The 12377-nt window shown below is 46.3% G+C and overlaps 1 long non-coding RNA gene across 1 annotated transcript in view; it reads right to left on the bottom strand.

Annotated features, from left to right (window-relative positions):
- Window positions 1-455: 455 nt before the first annotated feature.
- LOC147095310 (uncharacterized) overlaps window positions 456-12377 on the bottom strand; it is a 35491-nt gene continuing 23569 nt past the window's right edge. Inside the window, exon 3 of the long non-coding RNA XR_015074779.1 lies at window positions 456-6194. This is a non-coding gene — a long non-coding RNA (uncharacterized LOC147095310). The remainder of the gene's footprint in view (window positions 6195-12377) is intronic.

Below are 12377 nucleotides of genomic sequence, written 5' to 3'. Positions count from 1 at the left end.
CTGACATGTTGAAAGAGGACCTTCAACCACACTCGAACACCCGCACTGCTTTGTCAGTGAGGCTCAGGAGAGATACAACCAGGCACACGTGTCCACACGTTAAGTGGTGGAGAGGACAATCGGAGTTCTGAAATCACGCTTCCGGTGCCTGGATCGGTCAGGGGGGACCTTGCAGTATTCTCACCAGAAAGTGACAAGGATTGTGATGGACTGTTGTGCTTTGCATAACTTTGCCCTGCAGGAAGGACTGACCCATAACACTGCAGAAGAGCTCCCTGCTGAAATGAAGGACATAAGCGATGCCAATGTGCCTGTGGCCAGGCCTCATGGGGAGGAGCCAAGTGCTGCCGAAAGTAAGGCTGCTCGGGAACTGCCAGTAGCCAACACTTTCACGAGCTAGTGGCGCCTTGTACCTACCCCCTCCCCCCGCAAGGCAAAGAAAGGAGCAGACACAATTTAAAGTGAAGCAGTGAACTTTTATTGCATCATAAAACAGTTTTCAGGATCAGTTTTGATGTAGTTTATAACTTTTAAATGTTAACTAGCTATTTCCTACTTTTCAAACATTTGTAAACATGAATAGTTCAGGAAAAAATGTGTTAACAGTTTAAAGTGACTTTTTCTGCTTTCTTACTGCAATAAAGACATTCAAGGTGGAAACTAGCTATGTTCTAATTTTCAAACAGTTGTTGTAAAAATACTTTGGCTCCAATAAAAGTTGCAAATTTTTTTCAAAGTGACTACAGGCTGCACTGTTTAAAGGAAAAGGTTACATATCCTCAGTCACAAATAAACATTTCAATGAAAACAGCAAACACAACATTTTACATGTCAATAAAATGAAAAATTTAACAATTGAACGATTTGCGCCCTCGCATCTGCGACTGAGGGTCCAAGGAGGTGCATTGCGCAAGAGGTCGTTGTCGTATGTATCCTCACACTGTTCCCTTTGGGGAACTGTATGAAGTGGTGGAAGGATTTCTGGCCACGTTATCGCTGCTTCCGTGACCGTAACCATCTTCATACCAGCCATTAGGGTGGTTAGTCCTATGGCAGAAGGGTTTTACGTGCTCCCACAACCCATACGAGGGGGGGGGGAGGCACCCACACCCACGGACGCAAGTCTCCCGCTGGATGTCCACCCAGAATTTATAGTCGGAGCTCCCACTCCACTTGCCGGGACTGTCTGGAGCGGGGTTCGAAACCCTACTGCTTCTGGCCCAGCGGCGGGGATGCTTACCGCTACGCCAAAGGCCCACTCCGCGCAAAAGGTGACACCCATACGTTTCCTGCACCTTTTCCCTCCCCGTGACTGGAGCCCTATGCTGCCACTTGAAAGACCAAGCTATCACCTGTCCTTTTCGAGGCGCCTTGGAGTTCTCATTCCCAATGATGCGCAGGCGCTGTGCCTCCACCTCGTTGAGGAGATTGCTGAGGTCATCGTCAGTTAAATTGTGAGTTCTTTTAATGACGTGAATTGTGCTCATTCCAGCCATTTCACGTTGCTAATTAAATAAATTGAATGAAAAAAATGCTTTCAGGGCTTTTTAAACTCTTTAAATTGCTTTAATTCTGTTTAAAACGACTTCAGATTCTTCAAAATAATGTAAAAGTATTTAAAAGTTTATAAAAGTTACCAAAAGATTCATAAAAATACAAAGAACCTATTTAAAATGCTGCTCTGCATGTAAAAATGCTTTGCAGCTTGTGAGAAAGATTGGGGGCGTGTCCTATGGTAATAGAAACATAGAAACTAGGAGCAGGAGTAGGCCATTCGGCCCTTCGAGCCTGCTCCGCCATTCAACGAGATCATGGCTGATCATCCAAACCCTAGCACCCGGTCCATACACCGACAGCCATCCCACCCAAGCACTATCCCCGTAACCCCGCGTATTTAATCCCCCCTAACACTAAGGGCCAATTTTTTTTTTATCATGGCCAATCAACCTAACCCGCACATCTTTGGACTGTGGGAGGAAACCGGAGCACCCGGAGGAAACCCACGCAAACACGGGGAGAATGCGCAAACTCCACACAGTTGAGACCTCACGGGGCGTATCTCACTTACACTCCGCGCTGGACGCTTCGCGCTGGCTGCACTCCTGGGCGGCGTGACGTCAGACGCTGCCCGGGAGTCATCATCTGAAAAAAGGAATTCCACGCGTCCCGGGAGCAGAACGGCCGGCGCGCCGGGTAAGTGCATGCGCGGCAAGCCCCCGAACCTAATTTCTGGGCCCTTATCTTCCTTTGTAATGTCTGCTCGCAACCAAAAGCTGACATTGTTTATTATCTCAATAATTAAACGACCTTGCTCACAGAAGCTAGGTTACTAAGAACTAGGTGTTATGCTTAATGTCAAAGAACCCTTCAGGGCGGCTCCCGACATTGAGTGACTAATCACCCAACCAATAAGATAGTAACTGTAGTGACGTTGCCTGTATGCGTACGCCCACTTTCGTAACCAGTGGACATTGCTTATTGAAAGGTATATAAAATGCTTGTATGCTGTATTTCCTTAGAGAGCCAGCTGCGAGGCTGAGGAGGCTCCCTCCTCTCCCTTGTGCAGAAGGCCTTCCGGACGTTTTCTAATAAACTTCAACTTTTTCAGCAGTTCCGACTCTCCGTCTGGTTTTACTCCAAAATTCGAATCTAACACTCCTATTTCTTATGTTCTTATCTGGCTGGACCACATAAAGCACCATCCTGCTCCTGCCTGCCAAAACTGCTCACCATTCCAGAATTCAAAGATAACCCGGCTTCTTCTCTCTACTGCAACTGCCTTCTTAAACCACTCTCCCGTCTCCTCCACCCTCACCTCCACCAGCAAATTTGAGGAGCTCATTTACTTCTTTGTCACTAAGATTGAGACCATCCGATCAGTTGCCACTGCCACTTCCCTCAGCCCACCGGGCCAAACTTTCTCCAAGGTTATCCCCTGCCCTAGCCCTGAACTTGCACCAGTTTCTCTCCGATCTCCCCTCATCCTCTCTTCGAACTCATCTTGCCCATGAGACCCACTTCCTGCTCCCTCGACCCCATTCCAACTAAACTGCTGACCACCCAACTTCCTTGCCTGGCTCCCATGTTGGCTGATATTGTTAACAGTGCTCTCATGTACTGCACCCATCTCCTTCAAATCAGCCTTCATCACCCCCTCGAAGAAACAACCCTTTACACATTTGTCCTTGCAAACTTCCGCCCCATCTCCAACCTTCCTTTTCTCTCCAAAGTCCTTGAACGTATTGTCGCTTCCCAAACCCGTGCCCTCCTTTCTCCGAATATCTCCAATCAGGTTTCCATCCCTGCCACAGTACCGAAACAGCTCTTCTTAAAGTCACCAATGACATACAACTGAGTGGCTTGCTAAGCCATTTCAGAGGGCAGTTAAGAGTCAACCACATCGCCGTGGGTCTGGAGTTACATATAGGCCAGACAGGCCAGCAGATTTTCTTCCCTAAACGACATGAGTGAACCAGATGAGTTTTTACAACAATCCGTTAGTTTCATGGTCACCATTACTGATACTAGCTTTTTATTCCAGATTTCTTTAATTAACTGAATTTAAATTCCCCAGCTGCCGTGGTGGGATTTGAACTCGTGTCTCCGGATCATTAGTCCAAGCCTCTGGATTACTAGCCCAGTAACATTACAACTACGCCACCGTACCCAGCTGACCACAGCATCCTCCTCCAATGTCTCTCCACTGTCGTCCAGCTGGGTGGGACCGACTCGCTCACCTACAAAGATTCCCGGTTAACCAATGCCTCGATTTCAAAATTCTCAACATTGAGTTCAACAATTTCAGACTATAACCCCCATTTTTTCAGGCGGCAGCTGTTTATGATTCTGCCATCCCCATTTGCAACATTTAACCACTCGTGCCTTGCATTGTAGCACAGACCGTCCCTTAAGTTCCTTCCTCCCCCCCCCCGCCCCTTACCTGCCTCTGCACCTGCTTAAAATCGGTTACATTTCCAACTTTTACCAGTTCTGAAGAAGGGTCTCCGACTTCAAACGTTAACAATGTTTCTCTCTCCACGGATGCTGCCTGGCCTGCTGAGTGTTTCCAACATTTTCTGTTGTTATTTCAGATTTCCAGCATCCGTAGTATTTTGCTACTGATAGATTTTTGTGAGGCAAGGGTGTTTGTGTCTATACATACACACAAAGACACAAATACATACAAACACATAGAGAAACACACACAGAGATTCAGGCACAAAGACACACAAGCACATACACACAGATGGAGACACACATACACAAACCTTCAGATGGACACAAACACACAAATTACAGACAGACACATGCAGACTCAGCAGGAGGTCGTTACGGTTGTAGGTGGATTGAAATCAGTGACGGAGAGAGAGGGTTTAAAACAGGCTTCTGAAGGCACTATTTCGGCCAGTCTGCCGATTTAGGGCCCAGTGTGGTACAAATCTGACCTCTCACCAAGGACTGTGTTTGAACTCCCCACATTCATTTTACGCAATTCCTTTAGATCGATAGGGGTGAAAGGTTGGAGTTTTGACCCTCCGACACCCAGCCCCTTGCTGAAGATTGTCTTTTTGCAGAATTCACCATAATTTTGTTTTCCTCAGTCATTATCTTAAATCTTATGATGTTGTGATCGACAGTGCAGATTTTCACCGAAGCTCACTTATCTTATGTGCTCTGGTTCATTTCCCATTATAGATCCATCAGTGAACCCTCTCTTGTTGGGCTTCTTACATACTGGGTAAGAAAGGATTCCTGAACACATTGTAAATACTCCATTCCCTTTTCCCTACCTCCTCTTGCCAGATTATTTGCTGTAGTTGAAATCTCCCATGATTATATGTATTTTACTCATTTCATAGATTTCCTTACATATTTTCCCTGCAATTCCCTTCCACTGTTAGCTGGTCTGTAGAGTAACATTTGCAGTGTTATTTTAACCTTGTTGTATACCTGCTCCCCCGAGGCATTTGTGTCCTATATGGAAGTACACTCAGATCAGCAGCAATCGCAGGCTAATTATTCAAAGGTTTCAGATTAATGCACAAATGACCAAACCGATTCAGTTAAAGAAAAAGGCGGTCAAAAATAATGAAAAACAAGGTCCAGTAGATTTACAGAGAGGAACACATTGGAGGCAATGTATACATAAGCGGGGGGATATGTCACTGGACGAGGAAATGCAATAAAATCAGTTCAGGAATGGGGCTGGATGAGATTCAGAGGCAGAGGTGCAGCAGAGGTTAGAACTCAAAGCAAGCTTTCCTCCAGATTAACAGCAAAATCTTGCAGGACTCCAAGCCCCTGGTGGGGCCTGGCACATCCTGGACAGCGCATTTTAAAACTGGGGGTGCAGGAGTTGTGATCAGCTCTTGCAATGTGTTCAGAGCACAGGCTGGGTGCAGAGAGGATACAGAGACAGAGGGGACAAAAAGAGGAGGAGAGAAAAAAAAGAGAGAAAGGGAGATTGAGAAAGAGAGAGAAAGAGCGACAGAGTGAGAGGAAACAGACAGCAAAATAAGTGAGAGAGACAGAGACTTAAAGCCAAAAGAGGGCTTGGGAGTGTGAGAATGAGGCAGAGATAGAGAGAGGAGGGAAAAAGGAGATAGTGGCAGGGAGGGCCAGAGAGAGAATGAGGCAGAGAGAAGAAAGGGGGGGCGATACAGGTGGAGAGAGGGGGGACTGAGAGTGAAGCAGAAAAAGGGAGCAAGAAGCAGTGAAGAGAAATGCAAAAAGGCTGAGAGACAGCGAGGCAAAGAGAAAAGAGAGAGGTAGGGAGAGAGAATAGAGCAGCTGAGAATGAGAGAGAGAGAGAGAGAGAGAGCAATTGAGAGAAACAGGTGCAGCGATGAGAGTGAGGCAGAGCGAGAGAGATAAAATGAGGCAGATAGAGAGAGAAAAGAGAGACAGGAAGCACGGGGCTAGATAGAGAGTAAATCTCTCTCTACACTGTCCCATCAAACGGTCTATTTCCAATCTGCTTGAAGAAAACGTTCAAGTGAGATATCTTGAAACCCGAACGGTCAGAATGCTGACACTCTGGGACATCCTGTCTTATCTCAGTACCTTTCTGAATGTGTTATCCGGCACGTGCAAAGATTCCCTACAGCAGTTTCTTCTTCTCATTTCCTGCGATTTCCAAATCTTCTCCCAGCCTCATTCCACCCCCGAACACCTTGTCCTCGGACACACTGATCCTAAAGGGAAACAAGACACGGATGTGAAGCAGTGATCAATGCAGTAAGTTTTATTTCCGAGTACAGCCCATTATTCTGACAGCATTCAAACAGGATCAGGGGTTACGGGGCCTAAACAATCAAACAGAGCCTGCTTCCTGTGAAGGAAGGTTTCATTCAGTGAGAACGTGGAGAGCTCAGGCTGGTTGGAATCCATCACTGGATCTTTCACACAAGCGGAGTGGAAGAATTTGGTGATAGTAGGAATTCATTGCAAATTATTGACCTAGTTAGGAAATTAGCTGAGCGACAGGAGACAGAGAGTAGGGATAATGGGTAGGTACTCAAATTGGCAGGATGTGACTAGTGGTGGCCCACAAGGATCTGTGTTGGGGCCTCAACTATTCACATTATTAATTAACGACTTAGATGATGGCATAGAAAGTCATATCCAAATTTGTGATAACACAAAATAGGCAGCATTGTAGGCAGTGTAGATGAAAGCATAAAATTACAAAGTGATAACAGATTAAGTGAATAGGCAAAACTGTAGCAAATGGATTTCAATGTAGGCAAATGTGAGGTCATTCACTTTGGACCTAAAAAGGATAGCACAGGGTACTTTCTAAACGGTGAAAAGCTAAAAACTATGGAGGTCCAAAGAGACTTGGGGGGTCAAGCTACAAAGATCATTAAAATGTCATGAACAGGTACAGAAAAGAATCAAAATGGCTAATGGAATGCTGGCTTTTATGTCTAGAGGACTAGAGTACACTGGTTGGGAATTCTAGGACTAGGGGGCATAGTCTAAAAATGTGAACCAGACCTTTCAGGAGTGAAATTAGGAAACACTTCTAAACTGCTACCACCCATTGTGTGTAGAACTCTCTTCCGCAAATGGCAATTGATCCTAGATCAATTGTTAATTTTAAATCGGAGATTGATCGCATTTTGTTAACTAAGGTATTAAATGATATGGGCCAATGTGCAGATCAGCCATGATCTCATTGAATGGTACAGGCTCACTAAACTGCTGACCACCCAACTTCCTTTCCTGGCTCCCATGTTAACTGATATTGTTAACGGTTCCCTCTCCGCTGGTACTGTCCCCCTCCCCTTCAAATCTGCCGTCATCACCCCCTCTCCTCAAAAAAACAACCCTTGACCCCTCCGTCCTCGCAAACTAATGCCCCATCTCCAACCTCCCATTCGACTCCAAAGTTCTTGAACCTCCCAAACTCATACCCATCTTTCCCGGAACACAACGTTTGAATCCCTGTGACTGCAACAAAAGTTGTTGTATCCGTGTGTTAATGGAGACACGGAATGCAGGAGTTGGTTTAACAGGTGTTTACTGAACAAAGTCTGGAGGTGAACTAAAAGATACAAGACACTATACAGGCTTATATACCCGAGTGGTCACTACCGGTATTACAGTACACAGGGGCTCTTAAAGGTGCATACACTACAAAAGTAAACTATCCCTTCTTGTCATCGTCAACCATTGACACGGTTGACCACACCATCCTGCGCCAACACCTCTCCACCGTCATCCAGCTGGTTTGGTCTGCACTTGCCTGGTTCCATTCTTATCTATCAAGTCGCAGACAGAGAATCACCTGCAATGGCTTCTCTTCCTGCTCCCGCACCGTTACATATGGTGTCCCCCAAGGATGCATCCTTGGCCCCCTCCTATTTCTCATCTGCATGCTGCCACTTAGCGACATCATTCGAAAACACAGTGAGTTTCCACATGCACGCTGACAATACCCAGCTCTATGTCACCACCTCTCTCGACCCCTCCACTGTCTGTAAATTGTCAGACTGCTTGTATGACATCCAGTGCTGGATGGAGCAGAAATGTCTTACAATTGAATATTCAGAAGACTGAAGGCATTGTCTTTGGTCCCCTCCACAAACTCCGTTCCTTAGCCACCGACTCCATCCCTCTCCCCGACAACTGTCTGAGGCTGAACGAGACTGTTCACAACCTTGGAGTCATATCTGGCCCCAAAATGAGCTTCCGACCACATATCCATGCCATCAGGAAGACCGCCTATTTCCGCCTCTGGAACATCGCCTGACTCCGCCCCTGCCTCAGCTCATCTGCTGCTGTAAATCTCATCCATGCCTTTCTTAACTCTAGGCGTGAATATTCCAACGCACTCCTGTTCGGCCTCCCACATTCTACACTCCGTAAGCTTGAGGTCATCCAAAACTCGGCTGCCCGTGTCCAAACTCGCACCGAGTCCCATTCACCTATCAGCCCGGTGCTCGCTGACCTACATTGGCTCCCGGTTAAGCAATGTCTCGATTTTCAAATTCTCATCCGTTTTCACTTCATGGCCTCGCCCCTCCCTATCTGTAATCTCCTCCAGCAATACAACCCCCACCCCCTGCTCCGCCAAGTTATCTGCACTCCTTTAATTCTGGCCTCGAGAATCCCCGATTTTAATCGCTCCACCATTGGTGGCCGTACCTTCAGCTGCCAAGGCCCAAAGCTCCGGAATTTCCTCCATTAACCACTTTGCCTCTCTACCACTCTTTCCACCTTTAAGACGCTCCTTAAAACCTACCTCTTTGACCAAGCTTTTGGTCATCTGCCCTAATTTCTCCTTATTTGGCTCGGTGGCAAACTTTGTTTTCTAATGCTTCTGTGACGCGCCTTGTGATGTTTTACTATGTTAAAGGCACTAAATAAATAACATATAAACACATGGTGGTGTTGTTGCCATGTGTCCATCGATTCCACCAGCCTGTCTATGCCCTCTTGAAGTCTACTACTATCATCCTCACTGTTTCCCACACTTGCACCTTTTATCCCTCGGGCTTCAATTTTGCTGACAAGCCTATTATGTGGTACTTCATCAAAGGCCTTTTAAAGCCCATATACACAGCATCAACTGAACTGCCCTTATTCACCCTCTGTTACATCATCAAAAAACTCAATGAAGGTAGTCAAAATGGCAGCAAGTGTCTAGAACAAGAGGGCATAACAATTAAATTGTAAATAGTCTGTTCCAGGGTGATGTCAGGACACACTTCTTCAAACCAGGTGTAGTGCAACTCTTGAACGGTTACCCCAAAAAGCTGTTGAGTCTAGGGGTCATTTCAATAGTTCAAAACTGAGGTTGCTAGATTTTTGTTAGGTAAAGGTGTTTTTGTCCATAGATACACATAAATATAGACATACATACAGACATAAATACACACATACAGAAACACACAGGCACTCGCACACACATACACAAACACTCAGACGGACAGAGAAACACACTAATTACAGACAGACACATGCAGACTGAGTAGGAGAGAGAGGGTTAAGGTTGTAGGTGGATTGAATTCAATGTCGGAGAGAGAGGTATTGAACAGGCTCCTTAACTAAGGAAGGATATACTTGACTTGGAGGCGGTGAAACGAAGGTTCGCTAGATTGATTCCTGGGATGAGAGGGCTGTCCTATGATAAGAGATTGTGTAGAATGGGCCTATGCTCTCTGGTGTTTAGAAGAATGAGAGGTGATCTCATTGAAACATACAGGATTCTGAAGGGGATTGACAGGGTTAATGCTGAGAGGTTGTTTCCCTGGCTGGAGTGTCTAGAACTAGGGGGCACAGTATCAGGATAAGGGGTAGGTCATTTAAGAGTGAGATGAGGAGGAATTTCTTCACTCAGAGGGTTGTGAACCTTTGGAATTCTCTGCTCCAGGGGGCTGTGCATGCTGAGACATTGAGTACATTCAAGGCTGAGATCGATAGATTTTTGGACTCTAGGGGAATCAAGGGATACGGAGATCGGGTGAGAAAGTGGAGCAGAGGTCGATGATCAGCCATGATCTTATTGAATGGTGGAGCAAGCTCGAGGGGCCGTATGGCCTACTCCTGCTCTTATTTCTTATGTTGAAGGCACTTGTTCAGCACTTAACAGCCAGTCTGCCGATTTAAGGCCTAGTGTGGCACAAATCTGACCTCTCACCAAGGACTGTGTTTGAACTCCCCACATTCATTGTACACAAATCCTCTTAGATCAGTAGGGGTGAAAGGTCAGAGTTTTGGCCCTCTGACACCCAGCCCCTTGCTGAGGATTGTTGAGTGCTTTATCATGTCTTTCCAGAATACACCATAGAATTACATGTATTTACAGCACAGAAACAGGCCATTCAACCCAACAGGTCTACGCCAGTGTTTATGCTCCACACGAGCCTCCTCCCACCTTACTTGACCTCATCCTATTGTGGCGGAGACCAGAAAGGGACAATAACATAATTCACTTTGTATAGCAATGTTGTGGTATGTACATGCTGGGTTGGGTTATTGGTGCAGGGTTCCTTTAAGAGCGTCGGGAACGTCATGACGTCGGTTGCGTGGTGACGTCATAGCCCCTGCTTAGCCCCTGCCAGTCCTCGTGGAGATGTGATTAAAGTCAGACACGTTTTGTTTTTGCCTAAAGAAAAGTCTCAGCCTGTTGATTTCTGTCGATTCCAACACTGTCATCATATCCTTCTATTCCTTTCTCCCTCATATACTTATCTAGCTTCGCCTTTAAGGCACTCTGCTATTCACCTCAACTACTCCATGTGCCAGCAAGCTCTACATTCTGACCACTGTCTGAATAAAGAGGTTCCTCCTGGATTCCTCTTGGATTTATTAGTGACGATCTAATATTTATGACCACTTGTTCTGGACTCGCCATTAGTGCCAACATCTGCTCTACATCTACCGTATCAAACCAGTTCATAAATGTAAAGATCTCTATTAGATCATCCTGCAGCCTTCTCTTTTCTTGCCACCTCACGGGGCCTCACTGCCCCCATTGTGTCAATCACAGATAGGCCATTTCTGATCACTTCCTTCTTTCGTTCTTCATTCACATTCCCCTTCCCCCTCCCAACCCGTCTTCCTCGGTGTCTGCCCCTGGAAAAAACTCTCTCCTAATTCACTTGCATCTGCACTTTCAATATCCCAACTGTCTGGCCTCTGGCCCTCCATTCACCATGACATTTCTGCAGCTACCAATTTGCTTAACCACACCCTCACCTTTGATGGCCGAGTTCCCTTTAAAACCATTACACTCTCTCTCACCCTGGCTGTTGCCCCGGCACAGCCCTCATCTTCACTTCCTTAAGTCCAAGGGACGCAGACTTGAACTGATATGGCGAACAACTGGTTTAGCATTCACTGCCAGGTCTGGCTAGATCTCAAAACACCATCGGGTCCTGCTCCCATCTGCCAAAACTGCTCACTATTCCAGAATTCAAAGATAACCCCGGCTTCTTCTCTCTACTGCAACCACCTTCTTAAACCTCTCTCCCCTGTCTCATCCACCCTCACCTCCATCAACAAGTTTGAGGAGGTCATTTACTTCTTTGTCACTAAGATTGAGACCATCCAATCAGTTGCTTCTGCCACTTCCCTCCCTTCCCGTAGCCCACCGGGCCAAACTTCCTCTAAGGTTATCCCCTGCCCTAGCCTTGAACTTGCACCAGTTTCTCTCTGATCTCCCCTCATGCTCTCTTCGAGCTCATCTTGTCCATGAGACCCACTTCCTGCTCCCTCGACCCCATTCCAACTAAACTGCTGACCACCCAACTTCCTTTCCTGGCTCCCATGTTAGCTGATAATGTTAACAGTTCTCTAATGTACTGTTCCCATCTCCTTCAAATCTGCCTTCATCACCCCCATGAAGAAACAACCCTTTACCCATCTGTCCTTGCAACCTCCCGCCCCATCTCCAACCTCCCTTTTCTCTCCAAGGTCCTTGAACGTATTGTCACCTCCGAAATCCGTGTCCACCTTTCCCCGAATTTCTCCAATCAGGTTTCCATTAATGCCACAGTACCGAAACAGCTCTTCTCAAAGTCACAAATGACACACAACTGAGTGGCTTGCTAGGCCATTTCAGACGGCAGTTAAGAGTCAACCACATTGCTGTGGATCTGGAGTCACATATAGGCCAGACCAGGTAAGAGCAGCAGATTTCCTTCCCTAAAAGGGACATTAGTGAACAAGATGGGTTTTTACAACAATCCGGTAGTTCCATGGTCACCATTACTGATACTAGCTTTTAATTCCAGATTTATTTAATTAACTGAATTTAAATTGCCCAGCTGCCGTGGTGGGGTTTGAACTCATGTCTCCGGATCATTAGTCCAAGCCTCTGGATTACTAGCCCAGTAACATAACCACTACGTCACCGTACCCGGTTG

This window comes from Somniosus microcephalus, unplaced genomic scaffold (genome assembly GCF_052327205.1).
Source record: "Somniosus microcephalus isolate GS21.2 unplaced genomic scaffold, FLI_Smic_1.0 unresolved_chr1, whole genome shotgun sequence".
NCBI lineage: Eukaryota > Metazoa > Chordata > Chondrichthyes > Squaliformes > Somniosidae > Somniosus > Somniosus microcephalus.
This window is presented reverse-complemented; position numbering and strand designations above follow the sequence as displayed.